This window comes from Calidris pugnax, unplaced genomic scaffold (assembly GCF_001431845.1).
Source record: "Calidris pugnax isolate Ruff unplaced genomic scaffold, ASM143184v1 scaffold95, whole genome shotgun sequence".
Taxonomy (NCBI): Eukaryota; Metazoa; Chordata; class Aves; order Charadriiformes; family Scolopacidae; genus Calidris; species Calidris pugnax.
In genome coordinates this window covers 6236841-6246392 of record NW_015090885.1, presented here as the reverse complement: position 1 = coordinate 6246392, position 9552 = coordinate 6236841, and positions in this window count along the sequence as shown.

The window sequence follows — 9552 nt, the reverse complement described above, 5'->3', positions numbered from 1 at the left end:
CTGTTTTAAATTGCAAACGGATGCAAGTCAGATATCATCCAGCCAGTGGCTTACAGGCTTAATGAAGTGGGACGTACGCTTCTGCCTGATAATGTTAGGAGAGGCAGGCTATTCAGAGGGGAATTACTGAAGGTCTAAAGAGACAGGGAGAAAGGATGGGGGATGTCACGGGGTAACTCACCACCAGCAGCGTGGCACAAAGTCCCCTCTCTTCTGTCCTTGGGAAGCTATGCCTCTGGTAAGACCCTAGCCCCTCTGTGCCTAGAGAGAAAGCTACTAATATACTGTCCTATTAAGCATCTATGTTTTAAAGCATGCATCCTGTACAGGCAAATCAAGGTCATCCTTGCGCTTTCACTGAATTTCACTGAATTTCACTGAATTTCACTGAATTTCACTGAATTTCACTGAATTTCACTGAATTTCACTGAATTTCACTGAATTTCACTGAATTTCACTGAATTTATAGAGTTGGAAGAGACCATAGAGATCATCTAGTCCACCTCCCCTGCTGAAGCAGGATTGCCTAGAGCTAGAGCATGTTACTCAGGACTACATCCAGGCGGGTTTTGAAAATCTCCAAAGAAGGGGACTCCACAACCTCCCTGGGCAGCCTGTTCCAGGGTTCCGTCACCCTCACCGTGAAGAAGTTTCTCCTCATATTTGAGTGGAACCTCTTATGTTCCAACTTGTGCCCGTTGCCCCTCGTCCTCTCGGTGGGAACCACTGAAAAGAGTCTGGCTCCCTCCTCCTTCAACCCTCCCTTGAGATACTTGTAGGCGTTGATAAGGTCTCCCCTCAGCCTTCTCTTCTCCAGACTAAAGAGTCCCAGCTCTCTCAGTCTCTCCTCATAAGGGAGATGCTCCAATCCCTGAATCATCTTTGTAGCCCTACGCTGGACTCTTTCTAGTAGTTCCCTGTCCCTCTTGAACTGGGGAGCCCAGAACTGGACACAGTACTCCAGTTGTGGCCTCACCAGTGCAGAGTAGAGGGGGAGAATGACTTCCCTTGACCTGCTGGCTACACTCTTCCCTATACAACCCAAGATCCCCTTGGCCTTCCTGGCCGCAAGAGCACACTGTTTACTCATTGCCATTTTACTGTCCACCAGGACCCCTAGATCTTTCTCTTCAGTAGTTGCCTCTAGAGGCTCCACCCCTAACCTGTATTGGTGCCTGACATTCTTCTTCCCCAGGTGCAGGACCCTACACTTTTCCCTGTTGAACCTCATGAGGTTCTTCTTTGCCCAGCCCTCCAGCCTGTCCAAGTCTCGCTGGATGGCAGCACAGCCCTCCGGGGTGTCAGCCACTCCTCCCAGTTTGGTATCATCAGCAAACTTGCTGAGGATACACTCTGTCCCCTCGTCCAGGTCACTGATGAATATATTAAACAGCACGGGTCCAAGTATTGACCCCTGGGGGACTCCACTGGTTACAGGCTTCCAACTTGAACCTGCTCCATTAATAATTACCCTTTGGGTCCTGTCACACAGCCAGTTCTCAATCCACCTCCCTGTCCCCTCATCCAGCCCATACTGCCTCAGTTTCCCAATGAGGATGTTATGGGAGACAGTGTCAAAAGCCTTGCTGAAGTCAAGGTAGATGACATCTGCTGCCCTCCCCTCATCCAACCAACCGGTTATGGCATCATAGAAGGCTATCAGATTGGTCATACATGATTTACCCTTGGTAAACCCGTGTTGCCCACTTCCAATAACCCCCCACTCTTCAACTTGTTTGGAGATAACCTCTAGTATGAGTCTCTCCATCACCTTCCCAGGGACAGAGGTGAGACTAACTGGTCTGTAGTTCCCAGGGTCCTCCTTCTTGCCCTTTGTGAAGACTGGAGTGATGTTGGCCTTCCTCCAGTCCTCAGGCACCTCTCCTGTTCTCCACGACTTCTCAAAGATGATCGAGATGGGCTCTGAGCTGACCATTATCATTCAGAAGCAAGAGCCTGATTGAAAATAGCCAGGTGTTCATAACATCCACATGATGTTCAGAGCAGCCAAGATGGCAAACAAGATGTTGTGAGTTATCAGGAAAGAAATACAGACTGAGATAGAGAGCATCGTTTTGCTGCTGTGTGCACCTGTGGTGCACCCAGACCTTCTCTGCAGAAGGTTTCTCCACCCCCAGAGGGTCCAGTACACCTGGCAAGGGTGCAGGAAGGGTTGGCAGTGACTGATGAAAGCCATGACTTGGCTTCCAGATGGGGAATGGCTGAACCACTGTGGGCCTGTCAGTCTGGGGGAGATGACCCCAGGCTGTGTGAGAAGCCTCAAATGGCAAGGAAGAGATTGACAGCAGTTGGGCTTTTCTTCTCTCCCTGCATGAGAGCAGTGGGACACAGAAGAAGCTAGCCGGCAGCAGCCTCCAAACAGAAGGAATGGAAAGGAGCAAGGTTTTCAAACAACATGCAGTTAAATTGGAAAACTCTTTGTTATGGGATGTTGTGCTACAATTTTGTGTTTTCCAGGAGAAAAGATCAAGAGGGGAATCTACTGAGCATTGCTAACCATAGCCATCCTGGTAAGTCCTGAGCTTTGGTTTGGTAGGGATTTGGGGAAATGTCACATAGGACTGCTCTGCTTTAGGCCTGTGCTTTTGGCCATCGCTCAGAGAAAGCGAGGAGGTACATAGTCTGACTGTTCAGACTTTGTAAATGTTCTTGTTCTGTGTTTACTTTGTAGCTGTACATATAACTGTATAAGATACAACAAAGTCACATACCCACTCATATTTTGTTTTCCTTTTATACTGTCTATCAGGGCTTTTTTTTTTTTCTTTTGTCCCCTAAAAGTGCTTCTAAAAGCATTAGAATTCTCTTGCAGTAGAGTAAATCATATTAAGCTATAGGCCACCAGGCAAGATGAAGATTTTAGATTATCCTTTCTTTTTTTTCCATTCAAGGTCTTCATACCGTCACAATAGCATAGTTGAGAATTTTCTCTGCTTAACAAATGAGGGAACTTAGACACAGTAGTTTGCTGTGAAACAGGCAAAGAAATCAGAAATCTGCTTTTTTAGAACATCTCTAGAGAGGGAGACAAGAGGAAAGACTGATTCCAAAAGTCAGAATCAAAGGGAAAAAATCTCTCTGCTGGACCCAAAATAAGTTTCCATGGAAACAGATTTTTCTGAAAATGAATTACTGCAGTCTGAAATGAAGATTGTGGATCTAATTCTGCAAAATATTTAAGCATGTTCTTTGCTTATCCCTATTCAGCTCAGGATGCAAGCATATGATTTCCATGGAGGCTTATGTGCTTTATTTGATGGAAGTAGAAATAAGGACAAGCCGTGTTGAATTGGGATCCAAGCTTTCTTGTGCTTCTTTGCCACCAACAAACTTGCAACTTTTATGATAGCACGTGTTGTTTTGCTGCTAAAAGTACAGACCCCAGTGCATAGACCCGGGTGTTTCAGTCTGGGAGTTCAGCACAAAGTTCCAGCAGATTCTTCCCACTAATGCGGAGTGGAGTCAGCAGAGTGTTTATATTGCTGGGTACTTTATTGTTTTGTTAATTAACTCTTTTTCTATTTACATGCAGTCTTAAATTTACATGGGATATTTATTTTGTAAATGAACGCTGTGGTGATTATCAGATAATTAACTTGAGAATTGATAGCATAAGAGGTTGTGATTTGTTCCTAATCTATCTATTGTGCACCTCTATTTATGGCCTATAGACATTTTAAAGACGGCATAGGTTTTTAATATCTTGCATGCTAATTGCTTTTATTGTGACTGTGTTGCTGGTAAATGATTGGTTTTAGTTGAAGCTATTTAAGGCTGTTTTGTGGTGGTTTTGGTCCCCCTCTGTTGTGACTTTATGCTCAGCCAAATGAATAAGACAAATAAGGTCTGACTCAGAGTTTTATTCCCATTTGGCATACTTGGAATAGATGCAGCTTTTGTGTAGCCAAGCTGTGGCTACTCTTCTTCCCACAAACTTTCCATGTTCTTATTCCCTCTTTATTTCACATTAGCTTTCAACTTTTTATTTGCGGAGGTGTCTATTTGTAGACCCCTTCCCAAGCATTTCCCAGAAGCACTAGGGAGCCCCACATAATGAATTTAAGCCTGTTGCTAATAGTACTTTGAGGGTCTCTTCAGACGCTGAATAACAAATAACCCGTGTGGAAATTGCATCTAGTTTCTTGTTCCCTCCCCTGAGCCCCTGTGCATGTTCCAGCCAAACTAAACTCTCAAGGCACTTATACAATCCATCCTAATGTGATATTAGACATGGAAACCGTTGACTTGCTGTGGAGTCTGTATGAACGATCTACCCTGCCTGTCACCCATCAGGCCACCAGTGCTGTCACATGCAGTTGGGGTGGTGATGGTCACTGATGGTGAAGCTGGTGCTGGAGCCTGGGTGGTCAGCAGAGGGGCAGTTTCAGCCTCACTGCTGGGCTTTGCTTTTCCCTTACAGCTGGAAACTATTCTTTCTCAAAACTTTCTCTGACAGGGAGATGGAAGACATGCTTCATCTCCCAGAGATTCAGTTGTTTCTTAGTGCTTGATGAGAGCCACACTTGCTTTGCAGGCATCCTCCCCCTGTTCCTCCCTGGTTTGGGACAGTTTTTTTGTTTTGTCAATGCCTGCCATGCCCTTACTATCAAATCACACACTAGCGATGGCAGCAGTTATGTGTCTCCTTTGGTGGTGGTTTTCAGTTCCAAGATTTTCAAGGTGTGAGGAAAGGATGCTGTCAAAGGGAATTACACCCCTCCAGCAAAACTAATGAGGGGAGCTGCAGGGGCCTGAAGGACAGTCTTTCTCCTTAGATGCTTTCAAATCCCTGAGGAGGCCTGTGACCTATGTCAGTGTACGAAGTGTTGAATGGATCTGCATGGGAGGAGCAACTTATGTCACTCTTTTGCTTCCTCCTCAGGTCTGAGCAGGGCCTCTGATCTCAGATGCCCAGCAGTGATGGCCACCCAGCCCCTGGCTGGTGGTGCCCACTTCCCAGCACATCTTACCCAGATTCCCCCTGGGAGGCATCCCAGACCTACAAACCATGCTGTGGTGCTAGGCACACCTTCTTCCATGCTGCAGGCGTGCACTGGAGGCTGGGGGGGAGTAGATCCTCATGTGGGCCATCTCTGCTGGTCTCCTGGCCAGGCACACTTCCCTTCTGAGCTTGCAAAGCCTGCTATTTGCATGCCAAATTGAAGTCATGAGAATGAATAAAAACAACCTATTTTTAATCCAGTGTGATATCTCTTACTCTTGGCTATTTTTTTTCATAATTGGTTCTGTTTTCTGCTAATGATTTGAAATTTAGCATCTATTCCTGCCTCAGAGTGTTACTTTGATAACTGGTGTTAAGGAAGAAGATTAAGACTGTTGTTAGCAGTGGAGGCTGCAGGACATATGGGTGCTGCAGACCTGTTAGTGACAGACAGAAAGTTGTTTTGAGGCAGTGGGACAGATTGTCTGGGAATCCTGGCTTAGCAGCAATGAAAGGCTGATGAGGTAAGTAGTGCTGGGAAAATCCTGTTAGGGAAGGAAAAGAGCAGACTGGAACTGAGTGATCACAGGATGCAGTATTGACTGTGCGGTCTCTCTACAAAATTGAACTCACTTTTGGCACAGAAATGGGAGTCTTATTTCTCTCCCTATTGCACTTGCTTCATTAGCAGGCTTGTAAGGCGCTCTGAGCTTTCCGGCATTTCATAAAGGATTAGGACCAAAAACTTGCCCTGAACATTTGAAGCAGTTGGATCGGGTTTGGACCAGACGTTTCCACCTCCATCTCATTTGCAGATACTGTGGAGTGGGATCCAAAACAGTATCCCCAGATCTGGCCCTTGTTGATGTGACAAGTATATAACTTGATGTGAGAGTACGTAACCTCATATACTCTGGAGCAGAAATGTTCCTTGCCAAACTGGAGGGGAGCAATTTCTGAATTCAGGCAGGGCAGCACAGGCAACAGAGATGTGTACACACATGTATGGAGAAACCTGTGTGTACCTACCAGCACTGTCTCTCCAATGCTGGGAGCTGCCGGTAGCTGGAGTCTGTTTCCATGTTGGGCATGTTTTGCAGCATTCCTAAAGCACTTCCCTGGCTCTGTATCATCAGTGGGTGATGTTCTTGTTTCCTGTTCTTGTACAATAGGTAGATTAGCTGTGATTTATTTGCACACTTGGTGATGTGCGTGCTCTTGTGTGTGTAGTTGTGTGAACTCATGGTGAAGGGTGATTGCTGAGCAGCACAAGTAGATGGATTAGGACATAAAACTAAGAGGCGTTTGGATCCACTGACTGAATGGTTATGTGAGTAGGATATCCAAAATCCTTCAGGTTCCTAAATACAGCCTCTCCCGTTCCTTGCACCCTTCTAATCAGGCAGCAGCAGCAAAGTGGCAGACTTGTCTCCCTTTTTATTCTCTGCTTTCGCAGGAGATATGGGGATGAGCAATGGAACGAATCCTCCTGCAGAAGAAAAGAAGCAGCAAGGGGTCTGCAAGCAGAGACAACGCTTCTCCTGTCAAGTGCAGATCCTGTCTGGGGACAGTATGGTCATGATTACCCCTTGTAAGAGCCAGGGGAGGGGACTCTGTGGGGAGGGATGGCTGAAAGCAGTGTCCCTGGGTAGCAGGGGAGCTGGCCTGGAGGGGGATTGCACAGGGGCCAGGAGATGCAAAGACCTGGAGGGAGGATGGGGTCTGGAGATGAGTCTTGTAGAACAAGGTTGGAATTGTCTTTGAGAGACCATCTGGTCCAACCTTTTGTGGGAAAGGGAGCTTAGATGAGATTATCTGGCACCCTGTCTGGTTGTGTCTTGAAAACCTCCAGTGATGTGTACTCCACCATGTCCCTGGGAAGGAATGTGTTCCAGTGACTGATCGGTCTGACTTGAAAAATTTCTTTCTTATATCAAGATGAAATCTCTCCTGGGGCAAGTTGTACCTGTTGCCCCTTGTCCTCTCCATGTGACTCCTCATGAAGAGAGAGCCTCTGTCCAATTTGTACCACCCTTAGGTACAGTAAAACTGGTGACATCACCTCTGGGCCTTTTCTCCTCCAGGGAGAAGAGACCTGACTCCTTCAGTCTTTCCTCATAGGGCAGATTTTCCAGCCTTTTGATCATTTTTGTGGCCCTCCTTTGGTTCCTCTCCAGTCTGTCTGCATCTTTTTTGAATTGTGGACACAGACAAGCGCTGAGGAGAGTGGGATGATCACATCTCTGTCTCTGCTGGTAATGTCCCTGTGGATGCAGCCCAGGATCTGATTTGCTTTCATTACTGTAGAGGTGCACTGATGACTTATGTTCAGCTTGTCTACCAGGACGCCCTGGTCCTTGTGTCCCTCCATACAACAGAAGTCAGGATGACACCCTAGGGGGTGGATGGTTCGTCTGCAGGAAATTTGTTTCTGCAAGGGGTACTACTCAACATGTCTGGCTGCCGCACTGCAATGCTTTGCTTTTCCCCCCAGGGAAAGCGGAGCTGGCCACGTGGGTGGCAACCAGCTGGCCACGCCAACCGGGCATGGGTGACAGGACTTGTTTGCACACTGAGGGTGGACAGAATAGTTGCAACATCAGTCAGGAAGCTTTTGATGCAACAGGAACCCCAGGGTGCTGAGACACATGCCCCCCCATCCCCTCCCCCCACCGCTGCAACTTCTCCTTTCTCATGGGAAACACTGAGGCCTGGGGCCTCCAGCTGTGGCTCCTTGCAGATCTGCTGCCCACCACCATGGGCCCTCTAAGTACACACCTCCCAGGCAAGGCTCTGTCCAGCTGGCACAGGCATTTGGAAAATATTTTCCTGATGCTTGTCTGGAAACTACTTATGTCTATTTCTGTAAAATGTCATTTTTCTTTTCTAGATCCCACTCTTCCACATCTGTGTGTTGCAGAGTTGACCGTCAGCATCTTGAGTCTCCATATGGAGCCATCGCTCCCCTGCCTGCCTGGCTATTTTTTAGCTTTTCATGCCTCATGGGAATGAGCTGAACAAGAGCCTTCCTCTTTCCCTTGCTGCAACTCAGCACTCTGCCAGCCACAGCAAAACTGCGAGCATCTTGTCAACTTTTTGCTACCCTTGGTAAAAAACTTTGAACCTCTGTGAAAATCTAGCAGCTGCGTGAGCTACAGACTCAGCAAGGTGAGCAACGTCTGGTGGTAGGCGAATCTAGCTGGAAAGACAGCCCGGAAAATGAGAAGGGATGTAGAGAGCTGTGGAAATTTGGGTGCATCCCACAGTATCCGGCAGGCTAGAGTTGGATCGGAAGCTGCCCTTCTCTCCTGGAGACAGAGGGGCAGCAGAGCCCATCAGACATCTGTCATCTGGTGGAAGCAACCTATGAGCTTTTCAGCTAGGTTTTGGGGAGTTCAGCCTGCCCCATCCCCCACACAAAGAGGTATGATGGTGGGCAGCAGAGTGTCAGACTCACACCTGAAGCCTGTTAGCTGATATCAGCTCCATTGGATGTTGAATCCTGTCTTTTTCTTTGAAATCCAACTCTGGTTTTGAACAAGCCTCTGGTTTTGAATTGTGTTCAGGAGGAGGTGAAGAAGGGTGACTTGCAGACCTGTGACATTGGCCCCAGAACCATGGCCTACAGAGCAGTAAGGAGTAATCCATAGAAGCGAGGGCCTTTGTGGGGTTTCTAGTTAAGAGATGGACAAGAAGACTGCAGGGTGATTTATAAGAAAGCAAAATTAAAACCATCATTTTTCTGCTTCAAATCACCAAACCATGGCAAAAATGGAAGAAATCATCATGGTCTTTTGGTTTGGTGGTTGAAACCAACATTATTATCAGCAGAATCCTGCCCACACCTTTGTGGTCTGATGAGGTTTGTATCTGAAAATCAGTATTCCCTCCAGCCTTGTAAGCAGTTGCTAGAGAGAAAGAAGTATTCTGCTGGCCTTGCGAGGGGCTCTGCCTGGGAGAGCATCTGCTCGGCTTTGAGCTCGGAGAAGGTGGCGGTGGTCAGAAGGGGCATGGTGTGAGACACAGGCTCTCTCCCGCCTTGGCAGCTGTGATGTGCCGTGCCGGCAGGCAAAGTGCAGCTAACCACTTCCATGGGGGGCCACCGGCTCGGTCTCTGGTGACGTGACTTGCAGCCGCCACCTGCCAGATGACAGCTCAGTACTGTGGTTGTTTTCCCCACCCTGTTACCAGGCCACACGTCACACTTCTCTCAGTCACCTCTTCAAGGCTTTTACAGAGGCCCAGCAGCTTGTGGGTTGGCATTAGACTTGCTGCCTGCATGTCATCTGGCCCCTGGTGAGGGAACCCATGAGGGACCCCATCCTTGGGCTTGGATGGTGGCAGGAGATGCCTTGCCTGCCCCTCTTCAGCTCCTTTCAGGGTGGTGTAGGAGAGTGAGGTGGCCTGGTTAGGTGCTGTGTCGCCGGGGAGACCTCATAGTAGCCTACCAATATCTGAAGGGAGCCTACAGGAGAGCTGGCGAGGGGCTCCTTGTCAGGAAGTGTAGTGACAGGACAAGGGGTAATGGTTTTAAATTGGAAGAGGGGAGATTTAGATGAGATATTAGGAAGAAATCCTTTACTGTGAGG